Source organism: Perna viridis, chromosome 9, assembly GCF_037379345.1.
Source record: "Perna viridis isolate PV_CMFRI_1.1 ecotype Kerala chromosome 9, ASM3737934v1, whole genome shotgun sequence".
In the NCBI taxonomy this organism is placed as follows: Eukaryota; Metazoa; Mollusca; class Bivalvia; order Mytilida; family Mytilidae; genus Perna; species Perna viridis.
In genome coordinates this window covers 27137358-27162522 of record NC_142453.1, presented here as the reverse complement: position 1 = coordinate 27162522, position 25165 = coordinate 27137358, and the positions used below count along the sequence as shown (strand labels likewise).

General features: G+C 31.0%; 1 protein-coding gene and 1 long non-coding RNA gene across 7 annotated transcripts in view; one reads left to right on the top strand and one right to left on the bottom strand.

Annotated features, from left to right (window-relative positions):
• The first annotated feature begins 10386 nt into the window (after window positions 1-10386).
• Window positions 10387-25165, top strand: part of LOC148607566 (uncharacterized) — a 47042-nt gene continuing 32263 nt past the window's right edge. The window contains exons 1-6 of one of the 6 annotated variants that reach the window (XM_088547075.1): window positions 10387-10854; window positions 13451-13507; window positions 14512-14536; window positions 17523-17555; window positions 18287-18390; window positions 18990-19008. The gene's annotated coding sequence lies outside the window, so the exon portion shown is untranslated. Of the gene's footprint in view, window positions 10855-10973; window positions 11049-13450; window positions 13508-14511; window positions 14537-17466; window positions 17556-18286; window positions 18391-18989; window positions 19009-25165 lie in introns of those variants that run through there. The other 5 variants (XM_088547076.1, XM_088547078.1, XM_088547073.1 and 2 more) reach the window with 5 other exon arrangements.
• Window positions 14534-20801, bottom strand: LOC148607567 (uncharacterized). The gene is made up of 2 exons (XR_015915547.1): window positions 20722-20801; window positions 14534-16883 (listed from the first exon to the last, which is right to left on the bottom strand). It is a non-coding gene; the product is annotated as an uncharacterized LOC148607567 (long non-coding RNA).

The window sequence follows — 25165 nt, the reverse complement described above, 5'->3', positions numbered from 1 at the left end:
ATGTTTATTTAAAATTCAATGTTTTATAAGGTATATTTAAACATTCCCTTGGGTGCTAGACGTGTTGTTTGTTCATGTTTAAAATAATACCATAAGCTAATATGCAGAAGTGTAAAATTCCTCAAAGATTATGGCAAAAACAAACTTTTAGTTTGATTCGTACATTTTTTTTAGCGTTGATAATAAATACAAAACACATTTTTTCTAAAGTTTGTACCTTTTTTGCAAGTTAGAAGCTATTGGAGGGTCCGTTAAAAAAACATACTTCCAAATTACATTTAGGTATGATTCGCTCATCTTTTGCCCAACTAAATTATTATCGCCACAGACATTTATCCACTTTATTATCCTATACATTGCCAAGAATAGCAAGTCGGTTTTCTTGCTAAAAAGAAAAGCTAAAACGGTTACCGTGGTTACCGTTGGACGTTTGCAAATTTCTTATTATAGCTAGTCTATTTGTCTGTTTTTTTTTTTTTTTGTTTTTTTGTTTTTACTTTTTCAAAGACTTAGAGTAGATGAATGTGTCGGTTGATGAAAGAATGTTTACTTAATTTTATGTTTTTATTTGTTTCATTTGCCATGTATAATCGGTTTTCATACTAGTCTAATCATTTCTGCAGTAACATTCCGAATCGAAGCTGAAAAACAACAATAAAAACGAAAAGAAACAAAACAGGAAAAGACTTCCTGTAAGTAAACAAAAATAAATAAATAAATAAATAATTAAGTAAATTCGGGTCGAATAAAAAAAAGCAGTAAAAGTTATATGTTCACAAATCTCTCTCTCTCTCTCTCTCTCTCTCTCTCTCTCTCTCTCTCTCTCATTCAGGTCAAAATACACTACAGGAAATATAGACATTTGTTAATATTAAGAGATCTTGACTCATGAACGAAATTTGTATTTGATGAAGTTTATGACACAGTGCAATACACAATATTTATTTATTGGGAATGTATATTTTCGAATTCTCCAATTAGAGGGGTGAAACATAAACGCACTTTTACAAATGATAAAATAGATTTAGGACGAATAAAGAGGATGCAATTATCATCATCTTTGTTTCTAATTACGCTCAAACATTTTTATTGTTTGTTTTCATTGTTATTTTTATGTAACCAAAAAACAAATGAAAAAAAAAGTTTTAAAATGGTGGCCTAGCTTGTCAAACGGTATAAATAAAAAATAGAATGAACAGAAGTGATACAATGCACAAAGAACGAAGATACCAGTATTTGGGTTGTAAATTTGGTCACATGAACCTGTGAATTAACAACACACAAAACAATTTTAAATAAGGGTAACAACAAAATTATCGAACTCTAATCCAATTCATAATCAAGTCAAGTCCAAAATAAACCTGGCAAAATAGATATTACATCACTGGAGCAGTTAGTACCGCAATTGTTCTGACTTGGTACAGGCACTTCAGAAGAAATGATGGCTACAATCTAAGTTTTACAGCGCGCTAAACCTCCCTCTTCCATTGCGGCGTGACTATACCAGTGGTGATTATAAAGCATTTGTATTCTATTGTCATAATCGGTAAATCAGCGGTCACATCAGCACAAAGCATAAGATGATAATAATATGGAACTTGACAACTTTTGCACTGCAATAAGTTTGGTAATGACACAAAATGGTAAATTCTGATAATTGTGCGTCGTATTAATATATTCAGAAGGAGCAATGCAGATAAAAATGCTTGTATTAATTTTATGTTTTGAATGACTTCAATGGCAGAAACACATAAATAAATTAAGAAAGAATCTCAAAAGCCCCATTGACCAAGAACAAATTGTTTGATGTTAAAATTTAGAGCTTAATGTTTAGTATTAAGTAATAAGAAAGCTACCATGAAAATGGCGGTTCCCGTTTATTTATTGTTTCAGTGCTATTAATAAATTAATAGAATTTATTTATCTTCGCAGCACGAAATCAATCTCTCCCGCAGATTAATAACCGCTTCCTTGTTCACTGTAAACCACTGTGATAGCTTATAAGCCCTGCCCTAAAAAATCACAAGGCATCAGCAATATTCAAAATACAATCCCCGAATCCATTACTAAGTTTGACAGGGATATACTGCTTTGAAATATAAATTATATCCTCTCTGCATGAGATTGGCGCGGAAATCGTTCATAAAATTTTGTAGCCTGATTGGCCCAAGGATTTTTGATAAAATTTTCAAACCAGCTTTCACTTCAAATCGCCTTCATCAAATGATACAACTACAACCCCCAAAAAAAATTATTATTTTTATAAACGTGCGACACGACTGGGGCTTAAAAAAACGGATCTACTCCCCATTTCACAGCCCTTTGACACCTACTAGCAAAACAGCCTTACTTTAAAGTTTCAAACATCCGTCAAATAACAAACCATTATTAAACACGGGAATATCGTCGGTTTTCTTTGTCTGTTTCCTCAATCATGTTGATGATATGCGTCGGTCAGTTTGATTTGGTATGCGTTAGGTAACCAATATTGATTATAGGCTAAACAGTTGATTTGCAAAGCAAGAGCACTCACTAATAGTTTTTGCATAACAAGCAGGAGACCTCGTACGATATTACACGAATTATGTTTATTTTGTCCAATATTGCATGGAAATATTTGACGTATTTCATCATTAAAACGCCATATTTAGATATAATGTTACAAGTATAATTGAAATTTAACGAAACCATAAAAACGCAATTGTATTTGATTTTTTTTCATTGATTCTGATTTGGTCTAATGGTTTATTGTATGTAATCTGCAATTATTTTTGTTCATATTATTTTCGCAATTAAATAAATTTTGGGTAAATAACATTAAATACAATGCAATTGTATTACCCTGAAGTCCGGGGGATTTGAACAAACAAAGTAACAATAATTACATTACGCTTAAGTATAGACAGATATGTGTATTGGCAAATCTTGTGAGCTTTATTTCAATTTTAAGATGGTATTAAGTTATATTTGGTAGCTGTAGCTATTTAATATATCACCATAATCTACAATAGTTCATTCTCACAATACAATATATATTTTTGTGTTATGAAACGCGACCCGTTTTGTTTTTTAAAAACTTTTTGTATTTTAAACTATAGCCTTTATAATCCGTGTTTACTTTGCAAAGGATTCAATTTTGACGAGTCCCTATGTTGTTTGTACTTTTAATAAAGTCACAAAGACATGTGTTCTCGTAAATCCAAAGAAATTTTTGACACATCAAATTCGGAGACAACTGTTTCTCTTGTTAAATTTGAGTATCTAAAGATACGAATTAAGGTGTTAAAACTGTTGATATATATATTTACGTCGTTTACCGTGACAATCGTTCCTGTAACGCAAAAAAGTGGTTTCATTTTGGCTTTCTTGTTTTCTCTAAATGACTTACATCGTAACATTTTGGTATTTGTATTGTAACATTTTTAAGTCATTGATAAAATACTTCATTTTTACATTTAAGACACAAGAAATTGAAAAATATAAACAAAAAGCGAAACAACTATCATAACATTTTCACTTATGTATACACATCTCCAGTTGATTACTCCGGGAACGTTTTATACAGTTAGCCTGAGGCACTTAATCAGACCTGTAATGAATTCCTATCACTTAACTTACATACATGAGTCATACAAATAATGAATAACTTCAGTTAATAGGATCACGAAACATATTTTATTATACATAGGTAAATCTGATATTTTATGTGTTGCGTCCTGTAACGAAAAACGATTTGAACAGAAGTTTAAATTTATCAGGTTTCAATTTAGAAAGAAAAAATATTTTAACATCAATTTCAATTATTGATTATTTCTAATTTGAATCTTAGATATAATACTGGTGTATGGTTGCATTTTTTCTTTTAAATGACATGAAGACTTTATTATTCTTTAACATTTTAAATTGCTTTTAAAAAACACTTCTTTACCAACAACATGCACGTGTATGACTTAATTATACATTCTCAACTTTGTTTATGCGCATACCGCGATTCATCTAATGAGCTGTGATAACGTTGTCATAGCGAAACATTCAAAATTAGATCTTAAAACGATTGAATCATAGACAATAGAAGTTTTAATAAGCTCAAATGGTATTTAAAGACGGCTTGTTCACATTTCGGTATAGGCTTCAACTATTACAGATTTTGTCATTCAATACATTGTTTAAAATCAGTTAACCATTGCTGACAATTTTTTTAATAAAGGCTAGATGTCAGATCTTTTAAATGTGGAATGGCTACATTGTTGCGAATATTTACTTTAGCAATATATCATATCATTATTTTCAGACGTTTACCATGTGTAAAATGCTTTGCGAAGGAAGTAAGATCACATAAAGAATACATACACACACAATACCTTTTTTTTTTGTTTTTAGACAGAAGCATGTGTATAGTTCAGATGAAAGTCCTATTCTAAAAAGGTATGTTAATTCTTCCCTTAGCCATTGTCATTGAAACGTGTTTAATATCAAATAATCAAACTGAATAGCCCGAAAATTTTTAATTATATAATCATTTGAAAATAAAAATATTGATATATTGCATTCCTTTAAACAGTTTTTAAAAGGTCCGATGAAGAAAACCCAAAATATAAAAAAAAACTTTTAAAAGAGGGATCATCGTTTTCATGTTATGAATAAACAGCAACCATACAGATGACAAACTTAAAGAATTAAGTGTCAGTCCCTGTAAGAATCAGGCTATAGGTGAAACATGGTATAAAAAAACCCCATCATTTTGATAGTGTAATTACGACTATTTGCACCATCAGAATCAAGGAAAACATACAAGATTTTCCATATCATGCTGGATCTTTGAGTTACAATTTCATTGGCATGCACTGAAAATGAACATTTCAAAGGCAGAAAACTCGGTCAGAAACCTCATTTTTCTAAAAAAAAAAACAAACCCATTTTGACAATTTTTTGCGCAAAGTCAGTGATACCGAGATCAAATAATGGACTTTTCAAATAGCAAAAGTATCCTTGAGTGATATTACATTGTCAGATCGGTGGGGTTTTGACATGCATATTTCTGATTTTTCCTATTTTGCTTTATTCTTACAAACACATACGCTTAAATAAAATAGTGCGATTGATGTGGTCTAGAACAGCTGGAAAATGTGAGAATCTACTGGGCATTATCCGATTCGATGCGAATAACCAGAATAAAGTGTAATACAACATTTGAGATATAAGCAAAGTATTCAGTAATTTATGTACTCGAGCGGAGTACATACAACATACTTCAAAACGTCTGTGACCTCAAAATACTAAATAATATACAATCAGTGATTCTGCTTCGATACACAAATATACAGTCAATGAGTTTTGACTGCTCTTTAATGAAACAATTGCTATATACTTAATAACATCAATTGTATAATAAATCAATTTTGAATTTGATTTACAAGCATCGATACGTAATGCTCTTTATGCAATCAATTCTGTGACAGCCTACGTATGCATGTTTTATCTTAATATGTCTGAATATGACATTAATAATTCATCATAAGAATTTTTTTCTTGTTTCATCGTGAAAAACAACATTTTACTATTGCGTGAATGGTATCAAAGGAAATCAAGGGAATCGGGATTAAGACGTTAAATAAAAATGAACACATTCCAAGGGCAACGACAAGACAAAGATAATCGAATTTATAACAGGCACACATATAGGAACAATGGACCATGTAAATGAGCACCCCGGAATCTACGAAAAACTGTGAGCATGGGTTAGGTTCACCGGTAAGGTAAGCGTCCTCTGCCTTAATTGAAACACCTGTATACTAGCTCTAAAGATGTCATATCCGGGATAGACGTAAGAGGAAGGGAAAGTATGAAATCTGAGAACAAATTGATTCTAATGGTGCAGATGGATTACCAATGGCATCCTGGTTAACTTCTCATTTCACTTTCCTGTGTGTTTTTCATTTTGTTTTCTTATCCTGTTTGCACTGTTTCTATGATTTCTGATTTTGGATTTGGCGTTTACAATGATTTTGCCAACATTAATTTGATTAACTGGATAGTGAATTCAATCAAAATGAGTCTGCTGTCTTGAATTCCAAACATTGAATGTCAGAATATTCAACGATAAATTACGAAATTATATCATGTTGAAAAATTCTTCATGTACTTTTTACTTGAGCAAATAAATGAAGAAGTTTAATTGATATTCAAACAATAAATACTAAAGATTTTTTCAAAATTTCTTAACAATGAAAACCATATCGGTCTAAATTCAACGAATGTAATTATCCTATTACATTTCGAAATCAAACCCTTCAAAGTTTGCTTAAAAAGTACATTGGTTTTTGCAGAAAATGGTACTTTTCTAGTATGCCAAAAACTCCATTGTAAGAACATCTGAGGGCTAATGAAGCAAACCCAACCCAAACGTGGTGTCAAAGAGTAATCAAGTGACTCAAGGTTATAGTGGTAATCAAAAGAATGTAATCCAGGGACAAAGACCAGACATGGAAAACAGACATACACAACAAAGAACATAAAGTAACTAAAATCATACATACAAAGTAACAAAAGTAAATGAGCAACTCGGACTCCACTAAAAACTTTCTAATTTTAAAAATACCAAGGAATATATCTAAATAAAAATTATAGTTAATTCCATATAAACCAAAAATTGAAAAGCAAAAGCTGTCAAAGTAGTATGCATTGGCAATCACTACTGCTGACTAAATAAATGACCCCTTGGTACATATATACATTATCTTCGGTTAAAAAGATTAACCGAGTTTTTTTTTCCCATTCATTAAAATCTGACTGACCCTCTCTAATAATTTAATTGATGATTTTTTATTGGACTTTATCATGGTTAGTCCTACCGAGGTTTCGTAATATAGTAATGTTCGATGAGAACAAGTTTAACCCATTAGTATATGTTAAGGAGAAAGGAAACACAATTTTTGTCGAATCAGCATTAAAAGTGGTACGCTTCCCTTATATTCATTCCGAAACAAATTGAGGTTTAGAAGTATGACTTTTGTTTAAATGTTAATGAAAAAAATGTTTCATACACCTGAATTTCAGTCGTAATGGAAAAATATCATTTTTTCTGATGCTAGTATCTATAAGTAGAATACGTAGCCTACATAACTGTCATTTGTCAGTTGTAAATTATAATATTTCTTAAATCAATGTCCTGATATATTATTGAGGTTTAACGAAAACGCTTGGTTCAGTTTAACCTAAAAATACATTATCTAGGTCAAAAAATAAAACATACCAGAAAACATACCGAAAAATTTCCTTATTAACATTGATATACATGTGAAGTGAGCAAGGTGTTTCCTGTGCGCCTGTGATAATACATTAATTGAAACTCGTATTTTAAGTTTTAACAGATTGATATAAACGTACATTTAATTTTAAAGAATTAACTTGGAATACATTTGTTGAAATTTTGTATCAATTGCCTATTATTGTATTGTGCTTAATTATGATATCAACCATTCTTATGTAACACAAAAAAAAAGAAAAAAAAAAAAAAAGAAAGAAAATAGCATTTTTTATAGTATGTTTTATTCATGTATATGTTGCAAATCATGTGATTTTCATGTGTGGTACTTTTAGCTTGGATATGAAGTCTGCTGGAAAATCATTTATTAACATTTTATACCTGAATCAATTCGCCAGTCCTTCACATATGTTTTAAGGAGGTAGACCTTATCATTATATAATCATATGTTTTCATGAACATGTGATTATCATATTTGTCTATGCCAAATTTAATATATGACAATGATATGTAAATTATCATATTATTATTATGTGAATTGAGTACCATATCATTACTATGTGTTTCACATTCGGCTATGTATTGGAAAAGAATATTATTTTGTATTATTTGTTTTTTTATATATGTGTGTGTGTCTTTATATGCACAAAAGGTAAATGTTCATATCGGTTCTCTCAACATATGTTTCCATATGTTGTAGACATATAAGAACAAATGGTGCATTTTTTTTCTGTGAACCATTTGTTGTTTTCATATCATCAAAATGTATTTACATTATCATGTTAAAATATATGTTATATTATTTAGGTCGGGGATTTTAAGATATTTACTTCTATACCTTCAGTTAAAGATCGATGGTAAAGGAAAATTATTGAACAAACTATACGATGACTTTTCATTCCTTTCATCTGTGGCAACATTCCTTCAGCACCTGCGTATAGAGTTTTCATATCACAACTCATACGTTATATTAGTGCTTGCCGTAACTTTTTGTATCGCGATAAACTTCTTACATTTAGGCTTCTGGAATATTGTTATGTTGCTACAGGATTGAAGTCATCACAACAGAAGTTTTATGGTCGTCACAACTAACTCGTCGATCGTCACGGTGTATCCATTTGCACCATCAATCTATTCAACGCGTCATAGTTTTCCTTTCCTCTTTCGTGTGTCTTCTATGTGTTTTCTATGTATCTTCTTTGTCCCTGGATTACACTCTTTTGATTTTCGCTAGAATCTTGGTTCCCCTGATTACTCTTGTAATAAAATACAAATATCAAAGGTCATGGGTTCTCGTGAAATATGTCAGTTTTATTTTTGACCCCTAAATTTACTGATTCACACTTGTAATAAAAAACACCTGAAAAACAAAACAGAAGTAGGGTCCTATCATCGATTTCTTTGCTGGGGTGGAGGGGGTAAGTTTTTTAAACTCGTGTAAGCTTATATTGAACATTTATAATTTATACTCAATATACACCTAATCATGCTTTAATCCTATCCTTTTAAATTTGATGTTTTAGTTTACGAAGGTCAGCGTGTATATCGAGAAAATAAGGATTGTGACATATTTGACAGAAGTACCTTCGTATTATTTAGTTGACTTTTTTCTAATTTTCTTCCCTACATGAAAGTAAATCTCTTTGTATTCTTATTGTCGTTTACTAGTATATTTGTCGCTAAACCCTTGACCACTTTTTATGTGATGTGAGCGGTAAGTGGTCACCGATGGTTTTCCGATTCTGAACTCATCACCTTAACGTGGCCTGCTATCAATTACTAAGGAAAAAGTATTTCACAAGATTTTCACACGAATTTTACGTGATTAACACTTGAATTAAGCAATATAAACTGTACCAGTTCACGTGATTTTTGTGTGAATCGAACCGCCAAGCAAAATTCATGTAAATATTTCACATGAAGTTCATGTTATGTGAATTTTAATAAAAATCACGTGAACATTATTTGCCTGTGTACCCCAACGTTTGACACGAAGCAATAATAGGTGGTTCAGCTGAGTCGAATCACGCACCATTGAGGTATCTATATTGTAGCCCGTTCCAATAGGATTGCGTCTTATCTTGATTATACATTTTGTACATTGATTCTTTATGCTAGAATTTGAGTTTAAGCGTTACCAAATTATTTTGTTTTCATAAATTTGCTGTCAATTTAAGAATTTTTTTTAAACGTCTCATCGACTTCTTTGTAGAACACTGCGTAGGCAATATTTGCTTAGGGTGGTTCTATTATAATGCTATCCATGCATAAGTTCAGTTATCTATTGTTTGCCATATATAATTTAAACACTTAAAGCTTGATACATTTAGACAGAGGCGTACGGTTTTAGATGAAAAGTAGGTAACCACTTTCACATCATGAAACAACTTGTAAACAGCAATAGTTTATTTTTAGTTTTATAGTAATCAAGGAAGCACTATCCCTTTTCGTCAATATTAATCTCATTGTGATTGCATTTTCTACATATGTAGTTGTGTATTACGCTACAAAAAAATCCACTATCTATTTAAAAAAATAGTTTTCTCTTTAACTGGTATCATGAAGGTTGAAACAAAAGTAATGAATTTGGAATTTTAAAATTAGCAATAGCTTTCATTTACAATTTTTCATTACCCACATGGCTCCTAAAGTATCAATCTTAATGTCACATTATGATTTTTGTTTTTACTTGAGTATAGTATAGTCATCGACCTTTAGAAACATGTTTATACAGGAAAGACCGCCTTATCTATGTACATATCAATAATCTATTATTTTGTGTACCTTTCTGTCAGTTTATTATCTAGAATATAATTTAGAAAGTTATCAGGGTATACTTTATTAAAGAACTTTATAGCAAAACATCTATAACTACTTAATGTATTTGAACATCTTATACAATATTCGTTTGTTCAAGGTTCAAGGTTTTGACGAAGATAATGTTTTGACCAAATTATTCATCATATTAAGCAGTTACGTTTTATTCCTTCAAAGAGGTAATTTAATACAAATACCATTTTATCTTTGTGCACGGTTGAACGCAGGTTTTATCCTAGACTTATTCAACGTACGTGAGAAATTTTTATATTTCAAGATAACAAGTTGTAGCAGACGACAAAACATACCAATATGGCGGAAAGCAATTTCGTTGTGAAATAAACGTGCAGAAACTTTAAAAGTCATACGTTTCAGTTTGGTGGTGCAGACTATTAAATAATTTAATGATCAACAAATACACTCATACGGTTAATTAAGAATGTATATGTATCAACTTTATCAGTAATAGTATTTGAATAGAAAGACAAAACGTGTTTAGTCTAGAACAACATATAACAAGCCATGAAAATATATTGTAGTTCGTTACTTTAATATTTAACCTTCGGCTGTTCATGGAAACGAAAAACGTTTATACGAAGGTACAGACATCACTATTTGGCTAAACACGCCTGATGGTGACCTATTTCTAATATCTGGTATCAGTTATATACACGAGCCATTTCCGACAAAGACTCATTATTATAAAACCGTAGTTTGTTAAAGTCCCGAAGATTGACAATAGTCGTCCGGTACAGACGGAAGATAAAATATTGGTAAGTATTGTTTTATTTCTTATTGAACTGTTGAAGTATATTAGTCGCGTGTAGATTTTTAACTGGTGGAAGAAATTACGGCTTAAAATAGAAACATTTTTATCAAATCCTATTACTATTTGATAGCGTTTCATGGTTTGACGTTTTAACATGATGATTACAATTATCATGTGTACGTTGTTTATAGCCGGTCTGTAAGTTTGTTCTCGTTAGATTCATTCTATTTGTCTAATTTTTGTTTTCCTTGTTAAATGGATTTCAAGTTAAAAGTTTAAAAGTTTAAATCGAAAACTGTGTTCCATTGGCTTTATTACAAATAGACTAGATGGTACTCATACGTTTTTAATTTGTTCTAAGACCTTGGCACTTAGCCATGTTAATTTTGCACATGACTATTGTTCGTCTATCAAACATAGTTACACTGTCTGGTGTGTACACTCAAAAGGTAAGTACATGGCGGTATTGATAGATGATTATTTACATTATGCGATTGTAAAAACAAAGTGTAAGGTCTAAAATTAGATTTAATAGATGTAATGTTGAACATTTTTTTTAAATCGTGTTCGGTGATTTTAGACATTATTCAAAGAGCTAGTTATCGAGTCAGGTACGACTCTACTTTGTCATAATAAATAAATATATGATTACTGGTGATCTTAATTTGCAGTTCTTCCCCTTTTTTATTTGTATTTTAAAAGGACATTTTGACAAAGATATGTTATGTGTGTATTTGTTAAATTTATTTTTGATTTGATATTTGTTATATGTCATTGCTATTTTGGTGTGCCTGGTTTCGTCAACGTTGAAGATGAACCTTAAGTTGAACATTGGGAAGCAGGTGATGTAGAAAGGAAGAAAAGATACATAAACTGGAACACAAACAATTATCACATAGTGTAATATATTCCCAGAACTGCTTTTAAATGATAAACATTATTATCAAATGGTACTCATAATTTATACATACAAAATGGTATCTTTGAAATAATTCAAATAGCAACCAGTGAAACCCATGACTTGAACGAGCGAAACCAAATTATCTGTTTGACAAAAATCCCACCAAGAAACGGGTTTCGTCCTATAAAAAAATACTGCAACACTGATAATTTTTACCGAGCGAAATATGTGCAGTTTGATGTAAAATAAATAAATCGTATACATTTTTGTAGCCGTACTTGCGTGAAACTCGTTATAAATCTCGATTAAATAACGGTAAAACATATTGAAACCATATTTTGCGATTTCCATTTTGCAATAATTTATATTTACGACCTAGATCGTATAGACAACATTGGTCACGATGGTACTGGCTCTGAAATATGGTCTCCATCATATTCGATATAGTATTGATAGATCATTGTTAACGATATTAAAAGAACTTTCAACAGCTTGCGTAAAAATTGCAGATATTTCCAAATAACTTTGTCACATAGAACATATGTAAAATAGATAGTGCAATTTAAACATGAATTGAATTGTCATTATTTGTACAATTAAATGTTTTTCCTTTAACATCTTTGTTTGGGAATGGTCGGCGCTACTGATTATATATGCGGCACTACAGTTCTCTTTTTTAACCCCGTAGTAACAACGGAACAATGGCAGAAAATTAAATATATTTTAAACGATAACTCCAAGATATATTATACAACGAATGTAAACATTTGATTAATGACGAAGGGTTGTTTAATTCGCTTATATGAAACATTACTTATCTCGTGAAGGTTGAACTGGTGACAGTATTTCATCGAATTTGGACAGAAATGCATTAGAAAATTATACAAATGTACATAAATCTTTGTGTATTTTTTTATCGAAAACCCTACACTTCGGGATTAAAAGAAAGGTATTGAAGGCCTTAGTATAATGGCATTTTTCAGAACAATTCACATAAACTTTAGGGTAATGCTTGCATTTCTTTTAATGATATAGCTTTGTTTTATTGATTTTTTTGTACATCTTTTATATCAACAAACCTTAAAAACGGTGTAATTTACCTGCTTAATATTTAAAGCCTTCACATCATACTTTGATAGTTTGATAAGTTCCTAACAATGACGGCATATCGATCATATAGCACATAGGTTTTTATTGTATTTCTATTTTTGTCTGTTTTTTTTTTAATGGGGCTGTAATCACGCGCACTATGTCCAGTGTTTCATGAAGCGTGTATCAAAAAAGATACTGGTACTAAATTCTGATCACGTTCCAAAAAGCAAATTTTTCTTTTAATAAACTGGCATCGTTCGGGGCAAGTTTGTTTGGATGTCATCCGTTAGCTACTTTCTAGGATCCATTCTTGATGAAATTTATCTTCTGGTCTCAAATACATTTTTTCTGAACGGTTTAGCGTAAGGTATTCCCAAAGGAATGCATGCAATTAGTGGAAAGGATATCTTTGTTTTTGTTGGCACGAGTTTATAAATAACAAATTGCCACTATGTGTAAAAATATCTTTTTGTTTTGTGTTGTCATAACAGGTAAAATATTGAAATTATTAACATGAGAAAATGCAATGTGACATGTGTAGCGCGCAGCTGTCACCTATAATTATATTTCTTATATCTGATTGTTTTATCTAAGCATTTACTTTCAGATGCATGGTAATCGATGTGTTAAAGATAAAAGAGAAGATGTTTTAGGAAGTTTCCAGGTAAATATCTTAGTATTTTTTAGAAAAGGGGAATATTTCAGGGACGCACAAATAGACCATTTAGCTGAAAATCAATACCTCTGAGGCAAAATATTTGTTGAGCTGTGTAGATTACTAAAAGGTAAGTTAAAATGTATTAAAATTGAGAAAGAATCTAAGCATTGTCCAAGTAAAGTTTGTATTTTGGAATTAAATCATAATGATGATATTCGCCAAATGTTCAATTTCTAACCTTTTTTTATATTTTAACTATGAAAGAATTAAGTTGCTAGTAATAGTTTTATGTGCTAGATCATTGGTCTCGTTTAAACCTGTAGCCATGCGTACTGTATGAGGCTTTCTCATGGTGTAGTCTTTATCCTTATAATTGGTCACGTGTTTCGTTTGGTACTATCAATAATACATTGTCATTTTCGTGATATATAAGTGTTACAAACAGAATTCTATAGACCCGTGAATTTTGCATTCATATATACAAATTTTGTATCCGGAAGAACTTGTAATTGTGATGTTTAGAACATCGTATCTTGTGTCATGGATTGTAAAACTTAAAGTATAGACCCGTTGGTTCAAACCTAATTTTCCTTCAACTGAAAGATATCTAAAGTATAATTTAAAAATACTTTGTCCCTTTGACGCTAAAAGGATATACGAAAAAAATACTAGGGTCATTTGGAACAGGTGTGAATTGGTGTGAATTGGACAATAAATATAGAAATTAATGTTGCTATACTGTTCCATGCACCCTATCAGTTGTTTGTTACACATACGTCAATGGCATTTTATGTGATCTTTTTTAATGAAGGCAATTCCCGCGATAATATGTCATAACAGTTTCTTTCTTTTGTTTCATTTGTTTTTTGCAAATGTAGCTGTTATCAGCTGTCTTTCGGTAACTTCGGAACTTGCAACAAAAATAACGCTGCTTGGAAGCACAATTTGCTTTTATAATGCAATATATGTCATCATTTATCTAAAAAAATATCGCTAAACATTTTTTTCAGAATAAAAACAAAGAATAGAGCATTAGTAAGTATACTATAATCTTCGAGAAAAGCATGAGATTAAGAGAACACCTTTCCAGTCTTTAATAATACCTCTTACTATCATGAGCAAAAACAGATGATTGGACAGCATGTTTAGTTCAAAGGTACAAATTGCCACTGCATTTCAGTTCGTTGCAAACCAGATTTAAATAATAACTCTAAAATGTATCGTTTACTATAAACGTATTTAGTTGATATGTGATGTGATTCCTTCTGTGCACTTAAAATATTATTTTATATATACAGAACTATGTTTTTTCTTTATAGTTCTGTGACTTAGATAAATTGATTTTTTTCTATTTGACCTAAACTAATACCTAATATATTTCCGAGAGAAAAAAACTATAATTTCGTTTAACATTGGTAATAAATTAATGGATAACATAAAAAATGATGTTCTTGACAAAACTTCTTGTTAAGTCCAGTATACGAATGTATGTTGGATTTGTTGTTATTCTATCAAGTATGCTACAGAAGAGCCTAGTTACATTGAAGGCTCAAATTAAAGTCACACAGCGGTCTATAAAGAAGTATGCTCTACACATCGGCGTTCCACAATGAATTATTATGATAAAAAGATAAATACATATGTTACCACATAATTTATAACATTTTGATATCAAATGAACAAAACAGCGGCCAAAGATATTTTTACGCAGGAAAATATAGATGTTAGCGGGAATAATGTAAACAATTGAAAACAGAAGAGTCATTAGTATTTGACTAAGTACGGTAACAATAATATATAAAGACTTAAAGGATTTATCAAATAATGTCTAGCATCCGGAATAACAGTTTAATTCTTGAGAGGCCGGAACAAACACAAGTGAAACACCTTAAGTATATCATTCTTATGGCTTTATTTAGCTTCGAAGTGCTTTTTAATTTGGTGTTTCTATATAAAAATATTCAACGATTCAGAAAATTAGATGTATCTCGTGCAATTAGATTTAGTTCTCATTTGACTTAAAATTGCCCAACAGCTGAAAGTTATATAATATTATGATCAATCTTTTAAGACTTAGCGTGTTCAATTTTGATGAAGAATTGGAAAAACCGATTTATTGCTAATGTCAGTCTTTACATATTAATGCATGACTTAGCTAACTTTTTATTATTTCATTGACGTAAATGGTTAAGCACTATTATGAAACAAAATGATGAAAATCAGTTTTAAATTGCAAAATCTAGTCTTTGACAGTACGACATTATTATATTCGATTCCTTTAGAAATGATGCTTAAGCACAACTACTTTCGTCATTCAAAGTGCATTTGTAATTTTAATTTAAGGTGAAACATACAAGGATTGTTATCTGTTTCGGAAATTCAGTCTTTTGAAAATTCACAGCCAAGTCTTCAAACCTGTCATAAATTCATACATGTCACTTGTGATAGAAGCAGTTACCACTGCAGATCTAATAACTGCATGTCAGGACACAGTGTACAAACCTGGAACTGAATGAACGTGATCATAATAGTTAAGTGTCTAGGTCATCAATATCATATTAACTGAGAAAGAATTATCATAAGCGGCTCCAACCAGCTCGCTGAAATACACGTTTGTATCTGCAATTAAATTAAGTCAAGAATAAACCTAAAAATGAAAATAGCACTGTGTCCTGACTTGGTACAGGAATTTCATGGTGAAACGGTGTATTATGATAGGTTGTGTGGCTGGCCAAACTTCCGCTTCAATAACTACCAAAAGTCAAATTGATTGTATAAGAATATATAATGCCCAGTCATTAACAAAGACAAAGTAATGTCATAGAAAACAAATATTCTTATCAGAGTCAGAATACCTAGAATTTGCTTCACATTTGAAAGATAAGCAACGCACTGTACATGTCTCATTTCATCGGTAGTTTTGGAGTCAAAACAGCATATATCTCAGTAAGCGCGATACGGCGAGATATGATGTTCTGTCGTGACGTTCATAACTGGCGTTACACTGTTTATCGGTGATGTCATAGTCCATTTGACGAAACATTGTCATTGAGAATTGATCGAAAAAAATTAGGATCACTGTAGTAGCCAAGATGAAAAAATATCAGACAGGCAAGATAAATAACGATAACGTTGACAATAAATATGTAATTCCTTCAAGTAAGATCTTTTGGTGTTAAGTATCTAGTGTTTTATTTGTTGAAAGCATAACCGAGTTCATTGGTCGCCTTTTTTCTTAATGAATACAATGATAAATATAGCATAAACATACATTTATATATCATCAACATAAACCATTAGTAGGCCGAACCAACTAGAATATTTCAATTCCGTATTTGTAATTTAAGTACTTTTTCTTTTATGTTTATTCGTCTTTCTTTTCCTGTAAAAATATTAAACGATTAATTAACTTTTAAGAAGCATTCGAGGTAAGAAGCGTGCAAATGTGGTTCATGTTTGGAAAGCTACATATTTTTATTTTTGATATTTTGTTTAAGAGTAATCAAGGGAACCAAGGTAATCAAAAGAATGTAATCAAGGGACAAAGACCAGACATGGAAAACAGACATACACAACAAAGAACATAAAGTAACTAAAATCATACATACAAAATAATAAAAGCAAATGAGCAACTTGGACTCCATTGAAAACTGGGAGCATGGACCAGGTGCACCGGTAGGGTAAAATATTATAGAAAACAGAAAGAAACATGCGGCATTTCATTTAACACTTGCTCTTATGAGATAAAAATATATAGAATGTACTGTAGAATTCATAATTAAGGGAGAAAACTTTAAATGACACTAATATACGATATAAACTGTTGGACTTCCTTGGTGGATTATCTCCTAAGGGCAGACAGATTGGAATGAATGATTGTACATTTCATCATATAGACCTATAAAGCAACTTAATAACAAAAATATAAATATGTAGCATTGTTCGTGGTGTATCACATATTACAGATTTTGCATGATTCTTACAAAGACTGGTACTTAACTCGAGTTTTGTCTTACTACAGAGAAATACAGAGAGAAAAAACAAAGATAAAAAGGTAAGATTAAAAAAATAAAATCTAATTTCAGATATAACATTATTTCTGATTGGTTAAAAAAAAAGTATCCATCAGCTCATAGACCAAATTTTGTAATGTAACTGTGACGTCATCAACCTTCTTGCCAATTTACTCCTTAAAATTTGATATTAAAACGTGCCATATCTATTTTCGTTTGCATATAAATAATCCAATATGGATAATTGTGTATTCGAAAAATATCAATATTTTAAGTGTATATATTAAGATATAGAAAATACGAAAATACTGATACATATAATTTCGGCAAATATTGTTATACTGTACAAAGGTAGCAAGGAGTAACTTTTGATCAGAATATGTTGCAAAAAAACATCAAATATATAATTGTCCTTTACTGATAGTAAAGACAAATTTGAAACAAATGTTTAATTTACAATTTTGTTTTATGTTGATAAACATTTTTTCTTTTTTTTTGCATTAATATTCTTTTTTTCCAATGTGCAGTCAATTGTTATTCATTGAACGTATACTTTTGTACGACCCATAAATATATTCTATAGAATTTTTTTCCACCCACTGAATTCATAAAAAATATATCTACAAACCTGTCAACAGAACAGACAAACCATAATTTTAAGTTCTTTTATTTCAAGGTAAAAACAAAACTGTACAAAATAACAATTTGATCAAGTTGAGACATGCCAATATATCCTAAGAAAACTAAAAATATTAACTTTTTTCTATTGAAGCGAACTCGTTGCCATGACGATCGTCACTTAAATCAAAAGTCAAAAGGAATATGCTATCAACTGTGTCGTAAAATAGTTACTATATCAACCTATATGAGCGAAAGGTGAATTATAAATCATTATAAATCAACAATGCTACTGATATTTTATAATTCACCATATTGTTTATTTTTAAATCCATAGTTTTGTTTACTTAAAGAGTATGCATGTCTGAAGAAAATAAATTACGATCTAATTGACACCATGCCAAACGAAAATTGAATTAAATTCCGTAACGCTGTGTCATACTTAAATTCAGACACTGCCCATGGTAAAAATGATGAATGTTGTATAAAAACCTACCGAACAAGCATTTTTTTGTCTTCAGGTCTGTACTTTTGAGAAAACCATATACTCGCCATACGCTTAAACCAACCATATCAAAGCAAATTAAGAACGATAACTCTTGCATAGTGTTTTTTTTCGTATACAATGTATCTATTTTTTCTTTTAAGGTGCTACAACTGAATGCATATATATGACTGGTTACTAGTATGTGGCCCGTAACTGTTTCTGATTAAGAAATTAAAATAAGTTCCGTGGGTATTTGACATGCATGGTTCACCTCCTGCCTGATTTTTTTAAAGTGTGATACTTAAATACTTTATATTAAAAAAAAGTAGATTGAATTGCATTGTTATCGCAATCATTTGTTCTGTTTCAGATAATCATTTTTATAATGGGTAAGTAGGACACGATCTATAGCTTTTAAATATTTATGTTTCATATATCGGTCGACGTCATAAGATCTTTCCAGGAAAAGGGAGTACCACAAATGTCATATTGATAGCTTGTCATATGATAGAAGAACTACTCTCCTTGTCAAGAACATTAAATGCGGTTAAAATGCCTGCCTGATATCTTTGTCTTTCTAAATTCGTACACGAATCCAAATGGAGGTAAAAGAAAAAGTTGTACCTTACCGACAGTAAAGATGGATTCTCGAATTTTAGTTTGACCATTAACAACAATCATTGGGCTAGTCAGTTAAAGGCGGGCCGGTGTGATTAGTTGACATATGACAGCGAAGTTGGGAATTATAGCGGATATATCAAATCGATGTACCCGAAGTTGCTAAACAAACCTGCAATCTGATTTAATGTTTGACCAAATATTGACTAAAAGTCTTGCATGACCAACAAAATACTCTGCAAAACACAAGCACTGCCTTTATGTGGACGCCTAGTAATGTTAAATTTTTCCTGGCACTTAACGTATTTCTCATAATATAATCTTGTATTAAAAATTATGTCTTCTCTTCAAACGATAATATATGTTTCAAGTAAAATGCTTTTTGTCGTCTATAATCTAGTAGCAAAAATGTCGTTCATTCAAGTCCAAATTAAATAATGAGAAAAAAAAATGAAATTTGCATTCGTGCAACAGGGTGCTGATCAAAGATGTTATTAAAATTGTACTGAACAGAGTACTTGGAAGTAATCAGAACAGGCATTTGTTATGCGGTTCTTCACAAATGAAGCCCATTTTTACTTTGCAGAAACTAAACTCGTCAATATGTTAACAAAGAATTACACATGTTCGTTCCATTATATTAGTAATAGTAGACACTAAAATCTGAATGAAATATAAATATTTCCTAATTTACATGTAATGGATACATCAAATATCAAAGTATACCTGAATGTTCAGAGAAGGATACGGCAATAGTTAGTCCTGTATAGATTTCCAAGAAATTCTTTGAAGATCATGAATATAGAAACGTGGGCGTGTTATTTGAAATTTTAACTCTTAAATATTAAATGGCCATTTACACGATTAATTTTCTTTTTACAAATCGCAAAACGTTTTTTTTTTCATTGATAAATTTTGTAAGATGCTTCTACGTTTTGTTTTATTTTGTTTTAAATTGATGGGTTTTTTATTCAGTCAACATGAATTATAATAATTCGTTATTTTTACTTTTGTATTCTCTTATCAAAAGTCCTTTGTTATTAAAGCCTTTGTCAAATTCAATCATAGAAAACTTGACCAGTTTTCTGTAGTATCTTTCATAGTGGAAACGTGTCTGAGGTAATAAAACTTTGCATTTTGAAAGGGGGTATGCCTAAAAACTTTAACCAATTGTAAATGAAATGAAAGCACGAAGACCAAAATTAAAACATAGGCGAAGAAACACTTTCCCTCTTTAAATTTCAGTTATATTGAGTTGAGTTATATTGAGTTCAATTGAGTTATATCCTGGTAAAACAGATAGTCTTTTGCTACCCGCCATCTAAAACAGTTTCGTGTAGTAACTCATTATTAGTTTGAAACCGGAAGATATTGTTTGTTATTCATACTGAATCTCATCTTCCGGTTTCAGTTTTGTGGAATTGTTCTACACTAAATATGAATAAAACAATAGGGGCAAAATACTCTTATTTTACTTTACTTACTCTTTTTTTGTTGTCGGTAGCTTTTTTTGTCTATGAATGAAACCATCTTGTTATGTTTTATTACATATATTAAGATTTGTATTTGATTTTAAACATAATGTAAACATTACGAGAAAAATGCTTCCTGTTCAAGTTTTAGGTTATTTACCAGACTACGTATCAAACGTGTTGAATGTCAAAACATGGATACCGAACACATCCTGTTTAAATTCACGGTAAGGTGGTTTGGTTGGTTTAATGTCTTGGTACCATAGGAAGGTAAAATACATGGTATATATAAATGGGGATGCTCACTTATTTTCTTCTCAATGTAATCATTTACTCCACATACTCGAGCTCTTCAATATTTGTGTAATCTGTGAACTAGAGTGTATCGCTACTAGTATTACGAATTTTAGTATGTTGGCACAACGCTTATTTATTTTTACTAAGAGATGCAGTGATAACAAGTAAATAAGTGTATTATATATAAACAATTAAATCTAATACAAGTCAATAGCATGACATTAGAGTCATTTCTATGATATTCCGTCAGTGCGTTTTTTTTCCGCGTCTCTGGTTTATATATACTTATCAAACTGTCGTTAGAACGTTGCAACTAGTATTACCGTCAAAAAATGTACATGTTATATATAGAACAACGGAAATCGATAAGAAAGTATCAATTTATGGAAAGGTTTTTGACTATTGTAAAAAAAGAAGTAAAAAAATGTGTTTCATCAAATTGTATTAAAACTTAGCTTTTACGAAGGTCGCAGATGGATGTCACATGAATATAACAACGATCGTTATTTAACACTTTTCTGTTTTACTTCTGTTCATCCTACATGTATATGCTGACAAATACCACGTCCGAAAGCAATTAACTTACTTCTGTTTTGCCCTGTCCCTTAGTTGTTATTTTATGTCCGTATTTTCAAGTGTCGATTCAGGTACCATGTTTTTGTACTACTGCAATTTTTACAAGTCCTGGTTAGATGCTACCGTTCCGTGCGAATCATTCCCCTGCAGAACACTCTAATTGTTTACTATACCTGTACATGCCTTTACTCGTACATCTTTACTATTTTAAAGTTGCCAGCTTACTGCAACTCAATTTTGCCCTTCTATAGGCATGTGTTGTTAGCAACCATAATAATTCTGTCACTAGGAAAAACAAAATTGCTATAGTCACTGTTTACTCAAAAATTGAAGGTATTAAGATATTGAAATCAAGTTGTAGATAACTACTGGCTTCATTTTCGAGCAATGTAAGTTACTTACTTTATCTTCCACATATATTTGGACAAAATGTGTAGGTTAACGAAGAAACAAATGTTACCTCTTATGTTACTTCATACATGTATGTAAAATGATAGTTATATTACAAAACTTTAACGATGCAGTACACTTCGAAATTTTGCAAGAAAATTAAGCATTTATTTTCCGTTTAGGTGTCAGTTTTTGTAAGAATCAGGCAAAATGGGAAAATCAGAAACATGCATTTCAGAAACTCTTGTTTCCTTGAATATGATGGTACAGATTGTCAATTAAAGTTTCAAAATGACTGGCTTTTTTCATACCATGAATCACTCACTTACATAACATACTTTAATGACACACAGTTCTGCATTGGTAACCATTAACAATTGATTAACTTTACCTTTGTATGAATATTTAAACTAAGCCCAAGCAGCTCATTTTAGATCGGTGTGGAAGACAAAGGCACTCTTTTGATTTGAACACGAAGTAAAACTCCCATCAAACTTTATTCTTAGAATTGAACAAGCTTTATGAAATAGCGAAACAATTAATTTTGGCCGCAAAACACAGTTGGCCATCTTGGCTCTTTAATCTTCTAAACGAAGTAGGAAAACGTGAACTCTCCTTGAATTATGTCACTTACATGTGCATTGATTCCCAACAGTCCCGCACTCGAAAACACCGGAAATTAAAAAGCTATACAAATGCATACTCTGATTTGCATGTCTGTTAAAACGGTATTAGTTCTGTTTGTTTACATTGGTTGATTGATTGATTATTTTGGGTTTGACGCCCGCGCAGCAATATATCAGCTATGTTCAGGCGATGAACATGAAATGAATGATAAAATGAACATGAAATGATGATAAAATGAAAAAAATGGGATGGGACAAAAGGATAAAGGGGTCGACAAATTTTGATTGCCACTGGAGAAAGGGAGAGGTTGGTAGGGTCGGGCAATTTAGCCTCCTGTGGCGGAACCCTGTGGTTCCTACTCCGGTAGAACACCACAGAAGGGTTCTTTAACGTGTTTAAATTGGAGCGATATATGTTTCCTGTTACAAAACTCTTTCATACACGAATATATTTTGGATGGTCAACAAAGTATTATTATATAGTTAATTGGCAGGGGATCGCATGTCTTATACCTAGCATACAATTACATCAAAACCCAGTCATTATGATATTTTAATCCATTTTCCTTGATTTTAAATACAATGGTTCGGGATCAATATTACTGTATATTTGTATAAAATAAGGCCGTAAATTTTGTTATTTTGTCAATGTCTAATTATCTGGAATCAATATTGAATCATTGGTTACCTCAATGTTAAGGTCTTTAAATAAGAACGTTCATGTTTACTATACTGAAAAAAAAATCAAACTAATTTGAAAAATAACGTATTTTTTTCGGAAGAAAAAAATATCATATACAATATTACAAAGAGTAATCAAGAAATTCTAGCCAAAATCGAAAAAATGCAATTCAGGGACAAAGAACACACAGGGAAAACAGACACACACAACAAAGAACATTGAATAGTCAAAACAATACCTACAAAGTAACAGAAGTAAATGAACAACATAATTCCATTAAAAACTTGGACCATGGACCAAGTGCAAATCCATCTATGTGATATATCTATTGAAAATATTTGTTATCAATTCTCCGAAAGCTGAAACTCAATTTACTTTTTAATCTATGAACGAGTATTCTCAAGGCTAAACACAAACTATGTTATCCAATTTGTGTGGCTTACTGTTATGATAACTTGTCTCTGTTAGATGTTTGGTAAAGTCGAACAATATTGTCTTGCTTTGGATGTACTCGTCAAACTTGAAACTGCGTACTTTAAATGTATAGTCGTATCTCTCTACGCAATTTTATTTAAACACAAGTGATCATGAGGAAACAGTAAGTGGTAGGTCTGAAATGATATAACTTAAACCTTCTTAAAAGAGGTACGTTTTCAGCGATTTTCAGCATACAGAAAATTACCCTACAAAAAGAAAATTTATTTTGAACTCAACATATTGTATCATATATTACATAATTATTTCACATATTAAGTTATATAAGTTATGTAATTTGTCATTTTTACATTATATTGATGCTATCAATGAGAATTTTTATTGGTAAAATAAAATACATAGTCAGTACAAAATTCAATATATTACATCATTTCTAGCATAGGAAGGTATTCCTGCCTGTGTGTTTAATATACGTCAACTTATTCGTGTGCCTTTTGTAAAAATTCACAATGGTAATAATTCATAAATACATGTGGATGTAGTCAGAATATAGTCTTAACGTTTTAATTTTTCTGTCAAGTGAACATATCCAAGGTTGTCAATTTTTGCGGTTTGAAAAAAGGATTTGCATTATATAATGTTAATAATCTATAATTTTGTGGGTACTATTTTCCGCTCTTTCCTGTCCATCGCGACAATAGCGAAAAATAGTACGTTTACATTAATCTACAATTGTAATAATACTCATCATTACGCGTTTAGAACGATCGATATTTTTAAGGAAATAAAAAGCGCAAGAGAAAATGCTTATACAAAAGAAAGAATAAACCGAATAGCAAACGTTACCATTATTGTCTATTGTGGTAGGAAAGAGGTATATTTATCTATAAAAACAGCTGTGGGAAAATGTCGGAAGAGGGGAAATCCCAGGAAATACTGTCGGGATCATTGAAAGATGTATTACTTTTAAAATAAGTCAAATAGTGCACCAAGAAACATATATCAAGTAAGCATAGAAAACCGAACAGCTCGAGCTATTGCTAGAAGTCATACATTTACCAACAACACGCTCGCATGCGAAAGTTGGAATCATTTTGCGGTAATCTACGGTGGCTTATTATGTGTAATAATAGTATTTCAGAAAATAGGCTATATGAACCTGATCGTCATATCCCCTTTGATTGTATATGTTAATAATACAATTCTGAATTACGCATTTGCATGATAATCATTGATCTATATTTCTTTCTGAGTACATACATGTATCATATTTTAACAAAAAAACAAAAAACAAAAACAACAATGGAACCCCCAGCCCCACCATCTCCTTGGTCCATTGGCTCGTTAAAGTATATTTCGCTTTTTCTGTATAAAGCAATATCTTAGTTCTGTTTCTCTTTGGTTAAAAACACGAACATGTACCGTTCATTGTGACTCATTTTTAGAAAAA